The sequence below is a fragment of the Nomia melanderi genome, chromosome 1 (genome assembly GCF_051020985.1).
Source record: "Nomia melanderi isolate GNS246 chromosome 1, iyNomMela1, whole genome shotgun sequence".
Lineage (NCBI taxonomy): Eukaryota > Metazoa > Arthropoda > Insecta > Hymenoptera > Halictidae > Nomia > Nomia melanderi.
In genome coordinates this window covers 37,772,024-37,795,608 of record NC_134999.1, presented here as the reverse complement: position 1 = coordinate 37,795,608, position 23,585 = coordinate 37,772,024, and the positions used below count along the sequence as shown (strand labels likewise).

At 48.4% G+C, this 23,585-nt stretch overlaps 1 protein-coding gene across 7 annotated transcripts in view; it reads left to right on the top strand.

The window, feature by feature from the left end:
• by (focal adhesion protein tensin) overlaps positions 1-23,585 on the top strand; it is a 194,647-nt gene that overhangs the window by 6,940 nt on the left and 164,122 nt on the right. The gene's annotated exons all lie outside the window — the stretch shown is intronic.

Below are 23,585 nucleotides of genomic sequence, written 5' to 3'. Positions count from 1 at the left end.
TCGTTAATATTTCGATCGCGTACTGATAGCTCTATTTCAAGGCTGAAGAAGCCCGAGCAGCCAGCCGATACCTTTATCAAACAGAATTCCGCGCGTTGCCTCACGTTCGTTCCGGCGCTCCGAGCGTTTCCCTACAAATGCCGGCAATTAAGTCAGCGCAGTTGTCGGACGGCTGCGTTCCATTTTTTCGTGGTCGCTCTCTCGGATACACTCGCGTCGGGCATTCTACCTCTTTTTCTACCGATTCAGTTTTTTCCTTTATCACCTCCGCAATGTTCCCGGTGAACGTGTTGCTTCGACGTTAACGTCGAACAAAGGTGATCGTTTCAAGACCGTATTCAATTATGCATTAACGCGTGTCTCGGTATGCATGCGTATACGTGAACCGGCCGGAAAATTCCGCGCCGCTTTTCCCGAGTTCGTTGCGTCGGACGTTCGCCGAAACGTTTGTTATCGGATCGATGATGCGCGGGATGAGCCTCGATTATCATCGGCGAAAGGTTAGGCCGCGTCGCTCGCGGTGAATCAAGGCAGGCTCATAATTCTCCGGGAAGATTAGGAAATCCTCATAACTATCGTCATCAGCGCACGCTCGGCCGGCAACCGGTACCGAGTCGTATATTACCCGGGAAGTATGCGCGCATGCCATTGACTCGTACATGCAAAACAATGTTTTATTGGCCGGCCGGATGGCTGGACAGGGCTCCCTTAGAGCGAGCAGCCATGCTCTTTAGTGCCTCCAGAGACGAAATTAGTCTTGGGGTTATTAGCAAAGTCGTAGCCGTTCGTGCGCAATTTCTTTGAAATTTCAATTTCGATTTTGCGATCACGCTTAATACGCTAAGTGGCGGATTACCGCTTACAAGAAACCCGAGCTCCCCGGACTCGGAATGATTGTAGCTGTTTAACGACAACGAGTGCGTTAACATGGGAACGGGATCCATTTCGTTGACTGCGAGTCAAGTTTTTCTCAATGAAACTGTATATGTACATTGTTTGGCAGCAGGTGGGAAGTTCGAGTGGGACTTTGAAACTAGAATGAGGAGTGAAAGAAACGTAGTAAAGATCTCATTTGCAGGTTATTAATGATTGTGAAATTCATCTATGGCAACAGCGAGCGTTATTCTCCTCTACGTCGGTGTAGACTCTATCGATGACCTGCCTCGGAGATATAGTTATTGACAAATTTTTAATCATTCCTGCTTCTTATTCTAATAGCTTCATATTCTCACGAAGAGTCGGTCCTCAAACTTTAAGGTTGAGTGGTAACTTTCAAATGAATGTCGATGTGCCGTAGAAACTATATAATTTTAATTCTTTACGTCGCTGAAATGACGGGGTGCCCGTATTCAATATTCACCGACCTGTACGCAATCATCTTGCGAGAACACATTATAATTTGTCCAATTAGTGTTGTTACCGTGCATGTAGAATACACGTTGTCCAGCCCGAGACGCCGACACGGTAAAAAGAAACGATTACACCACTCGAGATTGCCGGGTCGTGTCTGTACGGGTCGTGAGTAGCGTAATAGTAACTCGGGAATCAGAACTATAGTTTCCCACGTGTCGGAACGCATACTTCGCCGGCGTCGAGTGTCAAGGTGTCCGGGAAATAGACCGCGCGTGGGCGCCGGCAATATTGTGACGCCGCTTAAAAGGTGTAAAATAAAAACTGTGTGCCTCGAGCAAACATTTTCGAGTTTATCGAGCAAAGTCCGCCGGCGGCCGCGCTCTCGGGAGACGCGGCCCGCGTAGGCAGATCGGCGCGGGGCCTTCTAACCTTTCGAAAGATCAACAGTCCCTTCTCGGGCTGACGAACTTCGGCATAAATTGAAGAGTGCGTAACGACTCGGTTATTTGACTAATCCGAGGAATTTGGCGCGTCTAATACCGACGGAAACGAGCCTTTATGTCGCCCGCCTCCGCCGCCATTATGTTCTCGAACGTCGCAGATGGAAAGTTCACTTGTTAGCTACGAATTTTCTTCATTGTTTCGGGATCGGCATGTTTCGTTCGAGAACGAGCCCTCTCGGAGTGTTCAACAGGAATGAACGATAGAATTGTTACCTCCGAACAGCGAATTCTCTTCGTTTATTGTAATACGCGTTCGTTATACGGGATGAAATATGTTAGTGAATTCTTTGTTCCATGTGTAAGTAGATTATACTCTTGGAGAATGTCTCGTTATCAGATAATGTTACAAAGGGTTTTTATCTGGGAGAAAATTCTCGGTCCAATTATCACATTCATGTTTCCCATTCTGTAATTCAAATGAAGGAATTGGTTACTTCATTTAAAGAGATCCTCTCCGTGACTAGGGACCCCGCATATTTTAAACGTGCCAAATCAAAGGGGAGCGAAAGTGCGATCGATTTATCGAATTTGAATAAAGTTCAACCTTTTCTTCTGTTGCCAGGGGTTGCTAAGGCAACATCTTTCCTGCAGTTACTTAATCCTTGATACTAGTCAAGTTTCGAGGCGAACTTTGGGATCTATGATCCTATATGTTCCTTAACAATTCATCGAATATCTTGGTGTTCTGTGAGAAACTTTCTATTCTCTTCTTAACTCGACGATCCTCTGTTTCATGTTTAACTCCCATATCTTCGAAGCTACAGAATTCAAAAATTCAAAAATTCACAAGCAATATCCAAGTGTTAATTGCCAGAAAATTCACAGTGAATATGCCTAACAAGATTAGAACGGGCTAGCGAATTTTTGGCGACGTTATTCCCGTTCTATTTTCGGAGAGTCTCGCACAACCGCGGTCACCCGTTTTATAAAAACGATCGTCGAAAATAACGCGTCTTCTTTCATCCCGCCTCGCCAGACGCCGTTGACGCGTCTCGTCATCGTCTCGGCAGCTCCGTCGTCTAACAAGTCTGCGTCGAAACGACGTTTACCGGAGTTTGAGTTTGGAACTGTAACGTTCTCCGGGGATAGGAACTTCGGGATCGTGTTTTGTTCGTCGCGGCGCGATGAACAAAGACGAAATTTAGCCAGGATAATGGAACTGTTCGAGACAGAGGGTTGGGAAGGATCTGTTAGACGGTAGACGGGACTCTTTGGTGGCGCGTATAGCCCGTGGAAAAACGGGCACGGGGAGTGGGGGACTTAACGAGCAACGGAATCGAGAGAAAAGAAACGAATGGCGGCGTCGGAGATTAAATCGCGCGATATCACGGCTAACGATTCGGTTTCACTGGCGCTGCGAGCAGGCGACGATGCCCGACCTCTCGAGATTCCTTAATTGCAGCTGCACGCCGGTGCGCAATTAAAAGTTCTTCAATTAGGACACACGTCTGGCGTCGCACTGTCTCGCGATTTTCCAACTCCCCTGCCGCTGTGCTCCCAGGTCAGCTGCTTTAGGGACATCTTTCGCTGGAAGTAAGGAGCACGGAAATTTGTTAGGGTAATTCATGGGGATGAATCGTCCCACACTTGGTCAGAATTTAGGTGATAAAATCGGACAGAAAGATGCGTATAAAGTAGTCTAGCTAAGGATTGAGACAAAGTATATACAATACACTCGAATAGATTTTGGTAAAAGGAAAATTGCACATTCTATGTTTGTATGAAATATCTCGCTTACTTTTTCATGCGACTATTTATATCCGAGAATGTGGTCCCTTGTCCTGTGGGGTGCAACGTGGCTGAGTAATAGCCTCTGAGAATTTGTAGCTTGACACCCGAAAGAACTACCATGCTTGTAGCTATAAATATTCTCTGTATAAAGGAGTGTATTCTTTCATGTACAAAATCATATTTACTTGTTTCTTTTAAGGTCACTAATCTCTCGTCGAAGTAACTATTGCATCCATCGTTAATCTAGTCAATAGTCCAAGTCGCCAGACCTTAAAATCTTCATTAACACTAATCAAGTTGCCGCCTCCCGCCATTTTGTCGGTAGCTAAGATGTCCCCCAAGAACAAAATGTCGGGCCGTCCCCGAGACATTGAGCGATAGCGACGAGGAAGCGGCAGCGTCAGGTAGCTCGAGACCTCCGCGTGCCTTGTAACCGATCGTCGCTCATTGTTTTTGAATAATTGATGCGGCACACTGTTCGTCGATCCCGTCGAGAGGGAACAATCGATGTCTCCGTGTGTGGCGAGCGGCGTGCCGCAGCCGGCCGACAAGCCGCGGGATGATCCATCAGCGGATTATCTGTAATCGCGAAAAGTAAATCTCGCGGACGTCGGCACGTACCGCGCGTGTAATATGATAATCCGGGCGGCAACACGAAATGTCAGAAAGCGAGCCGCAGTTTCGTTCGAACCGCGAGTCTGGTTGCAAAAGGCAGAAACGCGCGCGCGGGTGTCCGCGGCCCGGCTTTTGCCCGTTGCGCAAAGGAATTTGTTCGTTCAGCTGTTTCCAGGCAAACGTACACTAGTCGCTCTGTTCGACGTGAATTATTTTATTGTACGGAGAAGGTCGCTTGTTCGGTTCTGCGCTGACGTAATCCTTGCACACTTCCGGTGGAAGCGAGGATCTCTTCGTGGAAGAGCTCGGGATTGAAGACTCTCGGTGGTATTAACGGGAGTATTGCGAGTTGAACCACGATTAATGAATGAATCTTTCAGGGCAATTGTTGGAAGGAAGTTTTGAAATATAATTTTATCGAGAATTAAAAAGTCGGTAGAAGACGAAGGAAATTTTGTTGAGAATCGATCGAGAACTGATGGTTAGCCAAGTTGAATAGAATTACGTTTTGGAACAGCTTGTAAAGGGGAAGTTCCGTGTTGTTGTTTTATGTAGGAAGTGGATCACAGGTGAATTTATAGAATTTTGAGAGGATTATTGAATTTTCTCCCGCGACTCTGGGTTACATAGTTCACCAAGTCGAAAGTTCCCCCGGAATTGCAGGATTGTTTCTCCGTCCGCGATTGCTAGAATGCTTAGCGGTGCAGCTGGATCTCGGTAATTCCAGGCAATCAGCCCGACAAACCCTTTTCACCGGGAGTACCGCGACACGACAGAATTCTTCCGTGGTCGCTGAGGTGAACAAAGGTCGTCGGATGATTTCTCGAGAGTCCGTAATGAGGGGCACGAGACGAGCGAGCAGAAAATACGTGAAATCTGTTAATTATATGCTTCCGCGGTTGCACGGCGTCAAGATGACACGCCACGGAACAAAGAGCGTCTTGTTTTTCATGCGGCTAACGACTTGCAAACGGGCAGTGAGTCACGGAGTGCACTCTTTCGCTGAGAATACTTCTCCCGTTGGTTACGGACTTATTAAAATTTTCAGAATTACCAACACATTATTCTCCGAATTCTCAAATCATATTCGACTTAATTAATTAAACTATTATATAAAAATATTTGAAACTATCAGAACCTAGCTAGATCTTTCGATGTCGCTGATACACTAGGTGACCGACGCGGGATTGAATCTCGAATTCTGACTTTTCCTGGCACCGGGTAATCACCAGGACTCCCCAGTGGTCGAAATATCAATTCCCGTGTCCGGTGTCGTAGGGGCAACTGTCATTTAGCGAGTAGAAGTCATCGACGCCCGGTCACGGCTCGGTGTTCTCACGAGCGTCTTTTTGTATCCCGTCGTGTAGATGGCCGTGGCGTAGCAACCGCGGCGAAGAACTACGAGACCGAGGCGAGGAACGCAGTCCGCCGTGTATAAAAGGGTGAAAGGTGAAGATCAGTTAAGGGTGATATAGTGGAGGCGTTTAGTTAAATCGATCAGATAGGGGCTTTGCATGGCCCGTTGGTGGCACCCTCGTGCGTCCGGCACTGTCTTTCCCTGAATTATGAGCAACATCCACCTGCGCCGGCCCTCTTCCTTGATCTGTATTCCCACAAACGGCCCCGTGGAAACCGACCTATGCCGTTTCCACCGGCGATCAGACGCGATCTCTCCCATACTTCGCCGGCGATTCGCAGGAGACACGTCCCATTCGCCGCTAGTTACGACGCCATTACGCGTCGGACGCCATCTTGTTCACTTTGTTCGCCGGTTAACCGACTAAAGAGCACTGCTCATAATTATTCCAACAGATTCCACAGTCTAACTTCCTTCTTTAAAGTGATAGACGACGATATAATGAGAGAGAAGGTAGTAAAATCAACGAGGCAATTGTTAACAATTTCCTAAAGAGATTACGCAAGCGAAGGTTACGTTGATCGGTGTGATTTGAATAGGAATTAGTCATTTTTCGACTATAAATTATCATAATGTAGACCAGGAAACAGTTTTTCCGATGTTATTGAAATGAATTTGAAAGGTTCGTGGCTTTCAAGTGTTATATTGTGTGATCCAAGCGTTTAAGATACTACGAATAATTATTACCGTGCATCGGCGCTAATCGGCACCACTTAAACCCTAAGAATCTCTCGTCAATTTCTCGGAGACACATTAAACGCTGTACGCACTAAAAGACGTCCATCGAGAAAATCGTCTGATCAAAGGTCTTCCGGATTTCCAGAATTAGAAGCTCTTTAGGTATCGTGGAACGGTTTACGAGCGTTTCACTTCATCAGCGGTATCGAGCACGGAGTCTAGGGATAATGGCTCGATGGCTAAACGGTCCTCGTGACCATTAACCCTTTGAAAGCATGTCTATCTAAGTTTTTGACGTGATCTCTGCGCACCTGTCCTCGGAATCCCCGATTCTTCCAACCGTGAAGCTTTTGAATTATATTCCCGATATGAAGTAGGAAATAAACCGACCGATTATCAGTGGGAACTAAAATGTTTGCGGCTACCTATACTTTCAGGCGTTTGCTCGATGGTCCGAATGACTCAATCGACACGGCGGCAGTCGAACAAACGATAAAGTTGCCGATCGACCTTCTTTTTTCGCGTGCACGTAATGATACAAATTAGTAGTCCGCGTGGAAATCGAGGGGAACGCTATCTCGCGGACACGCGTGTCCGATCGCAACGTGAAAGCACCGCCGCCCGCCGCGGTCCCGCGCAAAGTCGGAAAAGAGAACGGAATCCGATCGACCGGATAAACGTTTAAGCACGCTCCCGCTTCCTGTTTGGTCCATTAGCCGCGCCACGGGCCGTGCAATCGACCCAAAAGATCGAGCCTCGTAATGGTCGCGTGCTCGCTTCCGCGAAGACGACCGTGATTTCCCATGAAAATCGACTCCGGGGACGGAATATCCGATTGACGACTGACGCGGCGCCGGAGGATGAAAATTTATAGATCGGTTTAACGACCCGAGCATGATAAAACTGGCTGGATCACGGGAACGGTTCCTTTGGGGTTCGCTCAGGTGTACAAAGCTGATTCATGTGCGTCATTCTAGAAACGACTTCGATAGCATGATGTAGTGTTCAGCTGACCGAAATTGGAATGGTTAATGGAACCGATCTTCCATTCAAAACGTGCGCCGCACTTTTGAACGACGCTGTGCATCGTTTCATAAGTATCGCAGCGACATTGAGGCACAATGTGTAGGTCTCGCTGAAAGGAAGATGACGCAACGGTGTTCTGTTCTCCCGATGAAAGATAATGCACTAATGAAAATGGTCTTGTTAGCACGCATAATGGGTGACGTAGGAGACTCGTCGAATCGTCTGCTTACATAATCTTCCCTTTACATTGGCAATGGTAAACAACGCTGTTGTCCTACTGATTCGGTTGTTTCACTCTAATTCCATTGAATCGTTTGCGTGCCCTCCGCAGACTCTTGAAACCATCTGGAGAAACTTGTACGTCGCTGATGCGGGATCAAAAAAATTCAGGACAGTTGGAAAGCCATCCGTAGGAATCCCATCTGAATTCGTCGCCCCTAATCATAGTGGTTTCCCTTGAACAAACAAAACGAATACCAGGCGGTGCGGATCACGGTCAGACAATTTTCTGAACAATTATTGCGGTGCCGGTGGTTCACCTGTCACGGTAGAACGATTGCGGCGTAATCATCGGTGTTCCTCGCGATGACAGGCATCGATAGACGTTCCTCTCGCTCCCCGGCAACCTGGAACTCCGGTTAACTGGACTGCGTTACGTGATTTTCCGGCGCGGTCGCGGCCGAACGTTTCCTTCGCGCTCGGCCATTCCAGAAAACCAGCCGCCATTATTCGCGTTATTGCGGGAACGGGTCGCCGGGCTTGTCTCCGCGTCCCCTTGGCACGTTTCCCGAATATTCCCCTTGCACCCTTTTGAAATACACGTCGCGCGTGCTCCGGGTATGCACGCGTTCAGATTAAAATTCGTCCTGAATTTTCTACGTCCTCCAGCAGCAGTCCCTCGCAATGCCGCGTCGCACCGGCGCTCGTAATCCGAGCGCCTACGCGCCAATCCGGATAGAGATGGAAACAGGTGCGCAATTATCTGAGGATCGTTTACCCGAGGATTTCGCTGCGACGAGACTCACTGTTTCGGGCTACCGGTGTAGCCTTGAGCGATGTTTCCGGTTAGATTTCCTTGTTCCCGCGAGGTTTTTGATAACTACGTATGAAATATTGTGGGTAGATGTTTCTGATTGTCGGTGGAAACTTTTACGGAATAAATAATATTCTTTTTAGTTATTCGAGGATTTATTAGTTGCTTCGTCTTTTATAGGCCAGAAAGCCCTTCTTATAGCTTCTAAACATGTTGCATAATAATTTCACAAGTCAAAATATTAACTCTGGACTTACCCCATTGGCCTCCGAGTGACTCAATTGTAATGTGAAATTCTAGTGAAATTCTAGACGTAAGTTGCTCAAATGAATAAAATTTGAAAATATTCTGAATATTTAACGAGTGAAATGAAAAGAGTTAGATTAATGGTTATATACTAATTACCAGTGAAGTCGGTGGAGATACAATTATTACAAACTCAATGTTGCTGGGAGCGTGATTAAAACCGTGTTCGTAATTACTTCTCGCCCCGTGAAAAGAGCATCCTTGCAGACTATGCGCCCGGCTAAATTGTTCCGCGCGGATATTCACGGGCGCGCGAAGTCATTGTCCGCCTCATTTCCCCTTTTCACGTTTCGCGAGACTTTCTGTTTCTTTGCGGGCCTATCGTCGCCGCCCTCCGCCTGTTATTTCTACCTGTAACAACCCCTCGAGGCCGGCGAGACGGCTAATATCCGCCGCGATGCAACTTTCCACCCCTCCGACAAAGACACATTATTATGCATGTCTCCGGTACACTGTCAGCCACCAAACGACCCCTCGCGGTACCAACAATAACAAGCGTGTCTGCCAGCTTTTGAGCCGCGCACGAGCGCCAACACCGGCGCGAACCACGTTGGCCGATTTGTCAGCTTCTCGTGTCACCGCGCTTCCGGCGAATCGAACTTCCGGCTGGAATTAACGCGACTGCATCTGGCCACTGTCGATAGAATTTCTGGGCGTTCTTTATAGGGTGATTCGTGAATAATTTATGTTGGGTAGTCGATTTATATATTTTTATATAATATTCCTGGTAAAAAGTATTGTTTCTTTAGTTACATACAGATTATGGAGTTTTATGCAGTTTGTAATGTCTGTTTTCATTGGTTATTTCGTGAAATTGGGGATAAAAATAATAAGGAGAATAGTCGTCGAACCTCGATACTGAACGCGTGAAAATCTACGCGTGGGAACCATCTTGACGAATCCCATAGTCGACTACAAAAGAAGCAAACGTCACCCAAGGGTCTCCAAAAGCGAACCGCGACAGTCAAATATTTGCGACTCGGGAATTACGTGTTCGGACAAGCCAGTCCGCGATAAGGACACAAAACCTTCACCGAAGTGCATCATCCGAAACGATGCAAATATTTCCTGCGACACTTATCGATCCCCGTCGTAAATTAATTTCGACGAGAGATAAGGGAACCGACAGCTCTAGAGGGAAACTGCAACCCCAGCTCGGCCATAAACTTCGTGACGAACGCCAAACATTTCCCGGAGTTCAAAGGTGGCCCATAAACGCTTCCGGCAGCTTCGGGTACAGTTACATATAATCCTCCCATCGGTTCCCTCTTTAATTATATTAATAAATCCAATTAGGCCGGCGTATAGATCGAACGATAGCCAATAATCGTGTAGATCGACCGATTGCAGAGGCTCGTTGTGAGGTTCGAAGGTGGCGGAAGCGGGCGAACACGAAGAAGAAGACGAAGAAGGAGAAGAAGAAGAAGAAGAAACTGACGAGTGGGCGAGGGGAAGGGAAAAGAGAGAGGATCGGTTAGCTCAATTGCGCGTTCCCCTTTAGCTTTCAGCTTCTTTAAATCTTCCGGGACAAACTCCCATCGATCCAATGGAAATTCCATTCTCGTTAAGTGCCGTGGAACAACTCGGAGATATTCGAACTTGTCGTGTCACACGGCTCGATGTTGGGGCCGAAGGGGTTGTCGGGAAAGGGAAATCGATGGCAATGGGGCAAAAAGGAGAGAAAACCGGGTGACACGGGAATACGGGAAGCAGGAGGCGCAGCGTCTACCAAGGCGAAGCAGATTAGAGCAGGTCGGGCACAGTAAGATTTCATCTCCCTTGTCCTCTCTGTAGGCAGCCGCTTTCCGGTCCCCTCCTCCCGTCAGCCCCTTCCACGGTGCTTCGTTCCATTCTCCTGTCGCCCTTGAATACCTTTGCCCTAACGATAGAACGCGAACGGCTGTGCGGTGAAGTCCCTTCCTCGCAGGGCGCGCATCTGGGACCTTATCGTCACCTGGGAAAAATCGGGAACCGGTTTCCGAGCCGTTCGCGGGATCACTTGTTCATTAATGTGACAGGTTATTATGCGAGCGGATCCTTTCGTTCGGTGTTCGCACGTTAGGATTTGCCCCGTGATTTATGGTGGTTTGATGGTATTGGCTGAATTGATTTCTGCGCTGGATTGTTTGCTTTGTGGAGGAAACTGGGCGCGTCGTTCAATTTGTCGATCGGCGATTAGGGGTTTCTAGAGACGCTTGTAAACTTTATTTTCTTGTCTTTGATGATTCGGTATGTAGATTTTCTTTTCGTATTACTTACGATAATACGATATTCAGAGGTACAACTGGAATCTAATCTTAACGAAATAACGAATCGAGTAACAAGTTACCCGAGGACAAAGGCATTAAGGAAGAAATCGATTAAGAAAGTCTCCCGGACTTTTAAAAGAGTTTTCTTTCGCCTGTCGCAGCCAGAAATCCTTTAGTCACCGTGTTCACCCCTTCCCGCTCACAATGAGTCGAACCCGAGCGGCTAAATGGCCATTCTCAGGCATACCTAAATATTTCGAATGTGTCGCTAATGTGTCGCCGTATCACGAGGGCACGTTCGCTGGCTATTAAAGAATTCATTCACGGGAACACGCATCCTGTTCCCGAGCGAGGAACGCGGTGGCATTAAACGCCACCCACCCCCATTGCCGTCGCTCGGGAAAGGGATTTCACGGAAACGTTGTTCTATCGAGCGAAGAAAGGGCATTATGCAAATAGGAAGCTGCGCTTCGAAACTGAGATCGTTAATGTATTCGAGGGGTTTGCGCCTTTTCACGGGGTGAATCGTTATGACCTCAATGCCAGACCCATTTCTTTCAATTTATTAAAGAAACATTGGATACTCCGGTAAAAGGACGCCGACTTGACTCTTCTCCTAGCAAAAGGTTCCCCCGTATTTGATCAAGTGCCCATTTCCTTTAAAGAACATTCCATTTTCATTCAGATGCATCGCGTCGAATTCATATATATATCCCCCTATACTTCATCCTCCCAGCTTTATCCATAAGTTCCTTCCACAACAATACTCAACTCATTTTAATCACAGAATCCTCCACTCCCAACCGACTGCCTCGCATAAAGTCCTCCTCCTCCCTTTCACTAAGCACCTTTCTATACACACAGAAGCAACTCGTGCCCGCTCGAAGCATCGATTCCATCCTTCCACATCCCCGAGCTAAACATCCTCGCTATCCAGCGTCATCGCGTCTTCGCCAACGGTGGCACGCAAGCTCCAGGTTTTTCCTCCGCCACGAACATGTCCCGAACAAAAACCTCGCCCGTGGCCCGGCGGACCTCTTTACGACTCCCACCTCCGGGGAGGAGCAATCTGGCCTGGCCGCGCTAACGCGAGAAAGTCATCCTCGAGTTTCGTGCCTAATGAGGCGGCGGCCCAATTAGTTTCAGAAAATGTCCTCGCGAGAGGTAATGGAGCCTAACTACGAACAAGACGGAACGGGAAAGGGCAACAGGGAGAAAAAAAGAGAGAGAGTGAGAGAAGCAGAGAAAGAAGGGCGGGTTAGAAAGGGAAGAAAAAAGGGAGCTAAGGTTGAAGATGAAGGAAGCGAGAAAGGGAACACGTGTAAAGAGGTGGACTCCCGGTTCTGGCCGACTGGCAGTCGACGGCCCGGTTCCTCGAGGACCCCCGGCTTCCACGGGGTTTTTCACGGCTTCTTATTTTTGCCGACAAACGAACGTCGTTCCAGGAACCCGGCGGAATAATACGCGGCGGCCGGACACGATCCCTAACTCAGGACGAAAAGCCCCGGCTAACGACCGGACCATTGTTCCCGCGAAATGTTCGCACGTGTAGAATAATGGCCCGCGGCGAAAAGGTGGAAGAATCCTCTTCATCGCGCGCCGCTGCGGCTGGGCCCAAGATTATCCAGTCCTCCTCGGCCCGTACCTACCTGTTCCGCAGCTCTCTCCTGTGCTCTTCTCTTTGCTGGCACGCCATCTTGCGCGAGCTCCGCACGCGAGTGTCGCCGGGTTTGCTCAACCGCTTAGCGGCCGGCCTCGAAAAGTGCAATCTTTGCCCAGGGTGGTTAGTACTTTGTACGGAAATGTAATTTTGTTGGCTCAGCCGGGTCGGGGCGGATATACCTGGCCAGCCGACTGGTTTCACCGGGACGGCGAGAGATGAATGCAAATGTGACGAAGTCACTTCGATCTTCGGATAAGGTGAAGGGTTCCCGGAGATCATTTTGCGCTGATGGAACGGGTACGGGTGTTGTTGTTGTTCTTTTTGGAGGATGGAGATTGGAAAATGAAGGGGATTTGATTTGAAATGAAGTCTGCGTTTGTTGTAATGGGAAAGATCTTGTGGAAGGCTGCCAGTTATTCAGTGTGTATGGAGTTTAGAGTTATTGTCGGGAGAGACAGCAGAGATTTATCAAGTGATCTAATGGGTTATCCTAGTCAATTATCTGGGGGGATGATTTTACGGGTAGAGGTCTTCGTAAGTGAGATATAATTTGGGTAACGCGGCAAAAAGGTTTTCCGACCGATTATAGTCGAAAATATGACCACGGTGGCCCGCATCCGCATGAATAACCTCCTTTCTCGTAAACAACGTTAACTGCTGGCATGAAAAGCACCAGCATGTAACGCGCGGCGCGTTACGTTGTCCCAGACAAATTTATCAATCGTTTATACGTGTCCCGGCGAATTTCAGTGGCAGTTATCTGGATTTTCTCTTTCGCGTGGCCGTGATGCTTGTTATAAATGCTCGATGTAATGTTGATGTCCAATTGATATTCAGCTGATTTATGCTGATTCCTGTATTCCACTGATTTGAATATATATTAGTACATAAATCCAACCCATCGAAATATACGGTACTTCATAAAATACTCGATTATTCACGATACTGTTACACGCACGGTAAAACTTTCTTATCAAATATTCAAAAAAGTACAACGCGACGGAGGCCGGCGTCCTGTTTTCAGAAACCTAATCCCACACAACACTCGAAACAATTATATATTCAACGCGTTACTTTCATTTTAACTATCGAAACGCTGAAAAACTTCCGACCATTATATTAATATTATCGGCTTACTAAAATATTCCGTGGCATTATTAAATTTCCATTAAAGCATTCCTCTATCTTCCGTACTCGTAAACGCCACGAGCGCATAAAATCCGCCTGTTTATATTCCTGCTCGATCGTCTCGTGATTCTCACGAGAAGATCCATTGACCGGTGATCGCGAAAGGATCGGGACCAAGTGGGTGGATCGATGGAAGCACCCACGCGGTTCCGTAATCCAGCGCGGAGTAAGGACGCGCGGATCCGACGTAATAGTGGGAGGTAAGGCCACCCGTGGTAGCGCGTTTTACATAATCGGTCAACAGTCGCGAAGGGTAACGACACGTTGGTCCCGCGAGCCGGATATGCTCGGATCTCTCGAGTATTCCCCGTAGGCATCGAACAGGCGCAGCTCGGCTACCGGCCACAGAACGGCCCTTCGTTCGATCGACGGCGGTTTTGACCCGCCACACCTATGATCGCGCCGTAGCCCCGAGTGGATTGCATCACATAGAGCCCGAGTCGCATCAACGCGTTCCCTTTGACGATGTAATCATCGTATCACGGGCGACGTAATAAATCCACGCGGCACCCGCCGATTATCCTTGATCGAGGAACGGCTTGTGCGTCCGCGAGATATCTGCAGGGCGTGTCTGGTAGTCGAGTCGATGGAAGTGTCGGTGATTCCAGGTGAACGGATGATCCGAAAGTGTAGAATAAACAATTCATCCTTCGATGCTTCGTTCTTGAATTCGAATAGATTTCACGTGGAATGATCGAGAAATATGGAATAGACTTTATTCATTCGGTGCTTCGTTCTTGAATTCGAATAGGTTTTATAAGAAATAACCTGAAGATGTAGAATGAACAGAATTAATTCGATGAATTTAGAATTTGAATAGATTTCATCAAGCAAAGCGTCCTCGGCAAATCTTCAACCTACATTTCCCAAAAGACAGAGTTCCCAATCAGAAGATAGTATTACAGATCTTCGATTCCTTTCCACGTAGAAGAAAGGATCGCGTGGAATACTAATACCAGAAAGTAATCCGGAACCCTTCGAGCCGAAGGATCTCGCCAGCGAGCAAAGACAAAGGAACACCCAAGGACCGAGGGGCAGGATAGATCTCCGCAGGTCTGGAAGGCACGTCCTGACCTCACACCGAGATAAATCGTCGTGGGACCGTACTCCTCTTCTTCCTGGCTGCGTTCGACCACCGAGCCCCGACCTGCCCACTCGATCCGATCGACCGGTTAATCTTGGATCACCTGTACGCAACCTGTCCTCCGCTTCCTGGGATCTCGAATTACGCGTGGAAAAAGCCCGGAGAGTTAGTTTCGTTTACATAAAAGACACACAGAGGAGGAAGGGGCCTGACCGCCCGTTGTCCTCGTCCTGGCGTAAATCCCAGCGTCAAGGAGCGAATGGTCGTTTAGGCGGGTCCGCAAGCGGGGAGGATTAATGTTCGGATACCGGGAGAGTGAAACAGCCCCGCCGGTGACGTGTCAAAACATGTGGACCGGGCCGAATCACCGGCAGCATTCACGATTATCGTCGTCTTGAGTCGAGTGGCTTCCGTCGACACTTGACGCCTGGGACCCCGTGTGAAGAAGTTGTCACGGGGAGAGCTTAAACGTCGCTCTCCGGGCTCTTAATTGCTGTTCGCTGGTCGCTTGGTCCCACGGAATCGCTGCGTTCCATTTAACGCCGGCCTTGGGACTTTATGAACTCGACTCGCTGTTTATCTTTTTAGCGAGGCTCCCGGTTTGCAATGTAAATAGCCGGTTGCGTAATACCTGCAGCGACGGCTTCGTATTTTTCTACGTTTTCTGCGATCCTCGGAGTACTCTACAAGGTGGTTTGCTAAAACTGGATTGTTTCATGTAGATTCTGCCGTTAGAAGTGTAATTATTGTCGCCGAGTAAACTCGTCGATACGATGCTCGACGATTTTCTTGTAAATTGTGTTCTCAAACAGGACAAGTGGTTCTTGAAAGAGTATGTAACTGGTATTGGATAAGGTGTTGACGAAAATTATCGTTAAATCTGTATGAAATGTTTGATTATGCGGCATCGGATCAACCAAAATTAGGAGCCAGTAACAAATGCGACGCATCTAGGGTATTCGGGGCACCAGGCGCGGCTTCTACGACCGGTCAGGGATATTTAGGAATTTCGTAGAAACAACCGGGTGAGTCACGGGTAGATAGAAACCTCTTGGGCAAAATTTTAGAGCGAAGTGCAACGACCTGGTTACGTAACGCGGCTGCGTCGTGCCAGAATCGAAGCTCTCGATTTTCGATGTTCGTTTCGAAACCGACGTCCCGGCTCCGGAGGCCGGACCCGAGTATATCGACTCGTCTCCCGTTTCCTGGCGAGTGCCAAGTGGATTAACGAGCTAGACTTTGTTTCCCTTTGAACCGTCCTCTGTGACGATCCCACGCAAGCGAGTCCACCGGTGCGTTCGTCGCTTTGTAGCTGCACGTTGTATAGCGTCCGCCAATTTCCGACCGAATTCTCTTCCGGCTACGAAAACGAGAAATAACTCACGGAATTACAACGTTTCTCACGACAAAATTACGTGTCAAAGGTGGTTCGTTACATCGAGTGTATATAAATCTCGATTTTCAACGCGTTCGTTCGATTTCGATTCGACCGTCGATGTCCACGATGGTTCGCAAAAATCCGGGAAATGTATAAATAGGCAGAAACCGCGAATCCATCGGCATTTCGCGAGCAGAATGGCTAACGAGCGAGCCACCGAGTAAGCGATTAACCGTCACGTGCTAACCGATGCAAAAAGCGTCCGCTGAATTCTGCTGCGACCGAGCGTTTCCCCGGCTGTCGCGGCTGGAATCGTTGAAATCGTGTTCCGGTCTGCGATCAGAAGGCAGCGGCGCGATCGTTAACGCGTGTCAACGCGAAAGAAAGTCCATCACTGTCCGGCGGAGACCATTGTCTCCACGGTCGACTCGAACATTGTTGTTCCTGCGGCGGGTCCGATGCAGTGGAAAAGCGGGAAGAGAGAAGGGACGCTCGAAGACGAACGGAAAAGGGAAGAAAAGGACGCGATTGAAACGGGGGTACGGGTGGAATGCGAAACGCGCGAGGGCAATCGAGCGCTCCGGGATTCCCGCGGCAATCGTGGGCGAGATGGGCCAGACCCATGACTCGTTTCCGTGTCGCAGCGCGCTGTCAACCGCCGCCACGTGACGCGAACGCCCCTTGGCACGTGCAAATGTGATCGTCACGCCCTGGGCTTGCTCGCAAAAATTCGTTGAACGGGAACGACCGACTCGAGAAAGACGTGTGCATTAGCATCGACGATTCGGGCGCCGTGACATGGAAGAAGCATTGTATCCGCATCGGGGATGGGGAATGTATGCTGATGATCTCATAAGTGTCACGAAACAGTGGAAGAAATTATACGCACAGATCAATTGTATCTTTCGTCGGATGAATTTAAATTTCACCGAAAGGAAAGCACGAAGGTGCTCTGGAATATACGAAACGTTCAGCAGATGGAGCTGAATTATATGTCAATTGCTCGGACAATAGATATTCGTCTGCAAAGGGTTAATCTGTTGATCCGAAAGAGACGTTCAATGCAGTCAGGTCAATCAGTTCTGTTTCGCTAATTGACTTTCCATTTTGCAAGGGAAACGGGTAACATTGCGAACAGTTCCGAATGAGAGAACTCAATCGCCGGATTCCGAGGTAGACTGGGAAAGTCGATAGAACTGGAATATTTAGGGATTCCTCGGCTCTTCAGTCCTTTAATGCTTCGCTCGCTTCCTGATGGGAGGAATTTTTTTTCACCGGCTTCCTGATGTTTCGTCAGAAGACGCCGAGAAATTCCCGGCGCTTGATTATTTCTAACACGCGCGGCCATCGTAATGCGAGACACAGCGACGTCGAGTCGCGTTCCTCCGTTGATTTTTAATCGGCCGGACTACGCCCGCGGGCAGCAACGCTGGCGGACTGGTTCCTTATCTGATTTCGACGCAATTATTCGTCGCTCCGGGGTAATTAAGTCCGGTGCAAGACGAATCGATTTTCATAAGTTGTCGGGATCCGACCTTCGACACGGCAGGGTTGCGTAAGCCTTGGGTTCTCCGACCCTCGCAGACCTTTGTCTCTCGCGTTGGACAGATCGTTGGTTGATTCTTTACTGGCCGGGATAGTAATTTACATTTAGAACACGCGTTCGAGATCGTTAAGATATACAACATCGAAGCAATTTTATCCAGGAAGATAAGAAGACAGGGAAATCTACCTAGAATTCCATTCCATAAATTAAGCAGGAATCTTATCGATATCACATGTATCATCATAAACTCAACTGTCAATTAGGCAACGTACTACTACTTCATTAGCATACAACAAATAATATCTCCCATGAATAACTATCCTGATGGAATATTTTACTTTCGAAATCTTTCGACGACACATCGTCCCGCGATCGTCCCATAAAAAGGGTGGAACCTCTGTAATTCTGCCCTGAAAAGGTTCCAGCTACACGAGTGTTGACTCTCCAAACGTTCATCCTCCGGGAAATATGTATTCAGCCGGGGCCACACGTGCGTCTCCGAAAACCAGGATCGAGCTTACGGCCCCCGGTGCCGCGCGGCGGTCGCATAAACACTCGTCGGTCGGTTGCCGGTGGTCGGGGATCGATGAATGAACCGGTTCGCGGTGGCCGGCCGCTAGAAATTTCGTCCTGGACGGGCGCCAGACGGATTGGACCTCGTCGCGGTTTCACGGGTCTCGGGGCGGGTTCGCCGGGCGGCCGGCCTGGTTGCGTGAAACCAGGCGAGGAAGCGTCGTCGCCGGCCGAGAAAAAGGAAACGAGAGAGAAAAAGAATACCAGGGGAGTCGTAAAAGACGCGAGTAGGGCGGACGGAGCGGGCCGAGGACGGGGCAGCGTCGATGATCAAGATCGTACGAGCCGCAGAGGATCCTCGGGAGGGCGCACGAACAGCCGAGCGGATCGCCCGAGGGGGCAGAGGGGGGCAACGACCGTGATTTCAATTTTAAATGCGACTCCGCGGTCCGCGGCTGCGAAAGGGGTGGGACGGGAGGACGCTTCAAAAGTTCGAACGGCTATTGTACCGAGGCCTCATACGTATGTGCATTCTATCGGACAGTCCCGGAGCGTCTTCGAGATCGTCGGCTTCTTCTGCGATTTTTTACCGGACCCCACGACCCCACCTGAGCGATTTAGTGTCATTTTAACCCCTTGCCGTACAATGACGAGCGAGACTCGCGATGAAGATTTCTAGACTAATCTGACAACAATCAATGTTGTTCGTTATCCACGGATCAAAGCACGTAACTATTTCGCTGTTATCAATGTATTATCTTCAAGTGAAACTTCCGCTTGAAGCAGAATGGAAAATTTCGCTACTTTTCTAAATTGCCGATAGTAAAATGTTACACGAGCTTAGTGGCGAAAATAAATAGTATCATGGGGTTAAGCTGAATATCGGTGTTCTCGAAGAGTTCTTTGTTAGGGGTTGTTTTGGCAGTTTCTTAAGCCCTGAATACGAATTGTTGGAATAGTTCATTGGCGGTTTATTTATATGTTGTGCAGATACTGTAGTTATTTTAAGAAGCGATTCGAATTTTTCAACGAATGCTTATCGGAGAGAGCTCTCGACGATGTCACGCGAAGAGAAATGATCGAGCTTCAAATTTTTATTGGGACTTAGATACCGAGGACGCGATTAATAGTTCGGCTACGGTCAAAGTGTTAAAGATCGAGAATCCTGACGGCAATAAAACAGTATTCCATTTACGTACGCGAATTTCCACTATCGCTGAATCCCGCCGCGGTATCGCGCAGAAATTCAGCTCCCCCATTAAAATCTGTAATGGGTTGTAAACGAAAGAGAAATTTCCCGTGATTTCATAAAAATTTTTATTCCCCCGTATTTCACCCTGCCCGCCGCGCATTTTTCGAACCCGCCACTGTTGTCCGCGGGTCGTTTTCTCTTATTGAAATCCCGGGGATAATCCTCCGCTGCCCGGGGTCCTCCGGAGGGCACGCTGACGCTGAGAGGACATCAGCGTCCGCCGATGCCTCCGATAATTGGTTGGTTAAACGAAAGTTTACAGCGGATTCCTCGGCGACTCGTTGGGATTCCACGGGGCGCAGAAATTCCGCGTGGTTTTACGGAAACGGGCGCGACGGCGACGGGTCGCGGGAAAAGGTGGCCGGTCACCGCGCGGACGGATGGCCGAGGTGCGCGAGATCCCGAATTTGCCGATTTCCAAAAGACACTGAGATTAATGTTATCAACTTTGCGATTTGGAGTTACAAAATACATTACATTCAGTAACTAGCATACTCTTTGTAGTTTCATTTCAATATTTTATTTAAAAGATTTATTGCAACTGTGATCAAGAACACGTTAAGTAAAAGTAAGATCATTTCTAAGTTTGAGAAGGAAACAATATAGGGTGGAATACATTAAAATATTTGTTAGTTATCATCTCTGCTCCGTATTCTTCATGAATAATAATAAGTAATAAATAAAAAGATTCCCGAACCGATATTTTCGGGTTCTCGCGCGGCTCTAACGGAAAGTCGACTGTTCCCGCGAGAGCGAAAAGAATGCCCGGTCCGTATTCCCGGGTCTTCCACGATAACCTATGCAAAAGACAGTTCGTGCGCGAGCGTCCGGCGAAGGCAGCTTCTTCTTCACGGAATTCACGATACGGCCGGCTATGCATTATAGGGAATACGATATCCATCTTGCGTCAGATCCATGGGATCTCGTGGCCGCGGCGGCACCTAGCCGCGCCGCCACGAGCAAAACGACCGGCGACTTATGTTCGGAGAAGTATCCAGAAGTCGTCGTCCTTTTCGTCTTCGTCGGTCGTGCCGGATAGAAGCAGACTATCTACGGGCCCGCTCTATCCTGACGATTCAACCGCAAAACCGCCTGGACCCGCGGCCTTCCTCGTGGTACGGTAGCAATCTCGGCGTCGGCCACCGTACTGCGATGGTCCGCTGGAGAGTCACGGACTGTTGTGTGAAATGGTTGATGCTGGAAAGATTGAGTCTTCGAGATAACTGGGAGTTAGGTGAATTTTCCTGCGATAATCCAGGGTATTCGAGCTGAAACGTTGGGGATTAATAGTCTGAAGATGTTGGTAGTTGGATTTCCCTGTGAAGATTTGCGAAATCGGTATCGAGGAAGTGTAGAAACATGGGGAAATTTTGTAGGTGTGTGTTGGTGTAATATTTGTTATTCGAAGGTAGCTTATTTTTCGTGTGACTCTATTGTCTCCGACAATGGCACGTTGACAATGCCTCCAGGTGTCCAAAAATCGTACAAGAAAGATCTGCGAAGCGTAAGGAATTCCGGCTTTTCAGTTAACTTTGTGATCGGTTAGTTTCGTGAAAGGCAGACTCTCGATTGGTGGTCAACGATCTGCCCCTGGCTGTGCAGCTGATACTTCCATCTGCCGCGATCTTACTGCCCTCCCGCACTTATTCGTCGGCGCATTTGTTCGTACTTTGTCGGCACGGTCGTTGCACCAGGAGGTGTTCGATGTATCGACCTCGATCGGAGCATTGTTCGGCACCGTTTACAACCATGGTCACGCAACCGGTGCCTACGGTGCTTCTGCTCCGATCTTCGAACCCGCTTGCAGCCGTTTACATTTTCGATACGCTTTCGAAACCCCGTTGCAACATCTTCGAACAATTTTTCTTTGCATCGCAGCAGGTCGCGACAACAAGCTAACATTCCAAAGAAAAATGGAACAAAGGATTCTGGTATCTAGCGTGTCCATTAACGTTAACTATATGAAACCCTGAACAAATTTCTGCACATTGTTTCACTGAAACCACAAATTAGTTAACTATAAAGAATAATTAATCAAGTTGTAGAGTACATTTGATACATTTTCCTATCGAATCCACGTCAATTAGTCGCAAGTTTCGGATTCACGAAAACCGCAGCATCAGAAAAGGATGGAAAGTTATTCAACTCCAATTCGTCGGAAGTTATCAATGAGGTTATAAATTTGCATAAATGTATATTCATTGACGAGAGTCCGGTCTCCGGCGTCCACTGGTACACGAAAGTAGTGGGAGAATAAACGGCCCCTCGATCATGTTGGATATCCGTGCCGGAGCCGACAGGAACGGTTCGATTCCGACCGATCCCGCCAGGAGAAAGGTCCCTCTCTCCAGGCGACAATTAGCCATTCCGTAAAACCCGTGTCCCCGCGAACTTCTGTATATTCATCGTGGGTGGGAGATTTACAGCGTCCAGGAAGCGTGTAAAACCTCGGATCCTGTGTGATCCCGGCAAACGTTGTTTCCCGATGAGAACGCCGCGCGCCTCCGTTCGCCGGGAGCTCCTCGTGATCGAACCGTGCAATTAAGTTTCGTGGAAGCGACGTTTCGATACGTAAATAACGTGTTTTATGACGACGGCGTCAGCGAACTCGCCGCTGAATAACCGAGCAGTCCGTCGGACACTTGTAAATCATCGGTTCGTTACGCGGGATTAAATTCAAATGAATCTTCCAGTGATTCAAATTATGCGACGCTCGCGGTTTATTTCTTTCCTCGCCGCATGCGCCGAGGAACAATATCGGCTGACATTTTCGAGCAAAGAGAAAGTGCGATTTTTTACTGTTCTCGTATTTACATTCGATACCGCGGTAATACCGATGTCACAACATTTTTTCCCGCGGCACGTGTTCTATAAATAATGCAGCAGTCCCCCTCCACTCGAGAAAGTAACCCTTAATCGCGTTAACGAGCCGGGATAGGGGTCTGTTTAAACACCATATCGGATATTAAGCGAAGCAGCCGCGTTCTCACGGGTTCCCTTTTTTAGGGACCGTTTATGGGCGCGTCTGCGTCAACATGGCGTTCCCCAAAACACGTATACCCGCAAACTGTATCCTCCGAAAGATCCGCTCGCGCGTTAGCCATCGATTTGATATAAAATCACACGGAGCTTACATTTTTCAAATATCCGAATCGAGTAATGCGGCAGGATTTAAAAGCGAACGTGAAAATACTCCCGGGAAAACCGATAATGTAAACATTGGTTTTTAATACCCGCGAAATCCGAGGTTTTATGACGCGGAATATCAGAAAATGAATTGACATCCAGCGAAAAAACGTGACCAAAACCCAGTGCCGGTACGCGGCCGGCCACGCCCCGTGCAGGAGAGTACCGATCGACGACGCGCGATGCCAAACAGCCGCAGGGTGACGGGAAATTAATCGCCGGGCCGGTTTAAAAATTGTCGCTATAATTTCCCGGCGTCCCGAAACGAGAGCGGCGGCTTTTAATTCTCCGGGCAGCGCGGCGACGTTCGATGCGTCAACGCTGGCACGGAATTGGACGGGCGGTCGCCGGCTTGCCCCCCTTCGCCGGAATTTATCCCCGATTCGCGCGATGAAATTCAGCCGGGGCGCGAACGAACTGCAATTAAACGAATTATAAAGCCGTGTTCCCGCTATCCGGGGCCAGGGACAATTACACGCGATAAATCGCAGCGGTTCCGGCGTCGCAAACAATGCGCGAACGATTGTTACCCCGGCCGGAACGGTGATCGAATTTTTCTAACGCGAGACTGTGTCTTAAGAAATTCGTTAAACGTAAGAGGATAATTTTGAGAAGATTTTTCAATTCATTCTAATTCAATTTAAATTCGAAATACTTCCGGCCTTTTAAGAGTCGATACATTTTCAAAGAATTTTCCAATCTTTCTCCTGCAGGGACGAAACGAAAAGTGAAATAGAATTTCCAAATTTGGAGAATGTGGATTCTTGTTTCGATCTGATGCATCCTGTGATCCGATTTACCTTGATGTACTCTGTGCTTTGTACTCGTGTTGTGAGTAAGGTTTCACCGCGCGGGCCAGTTGGT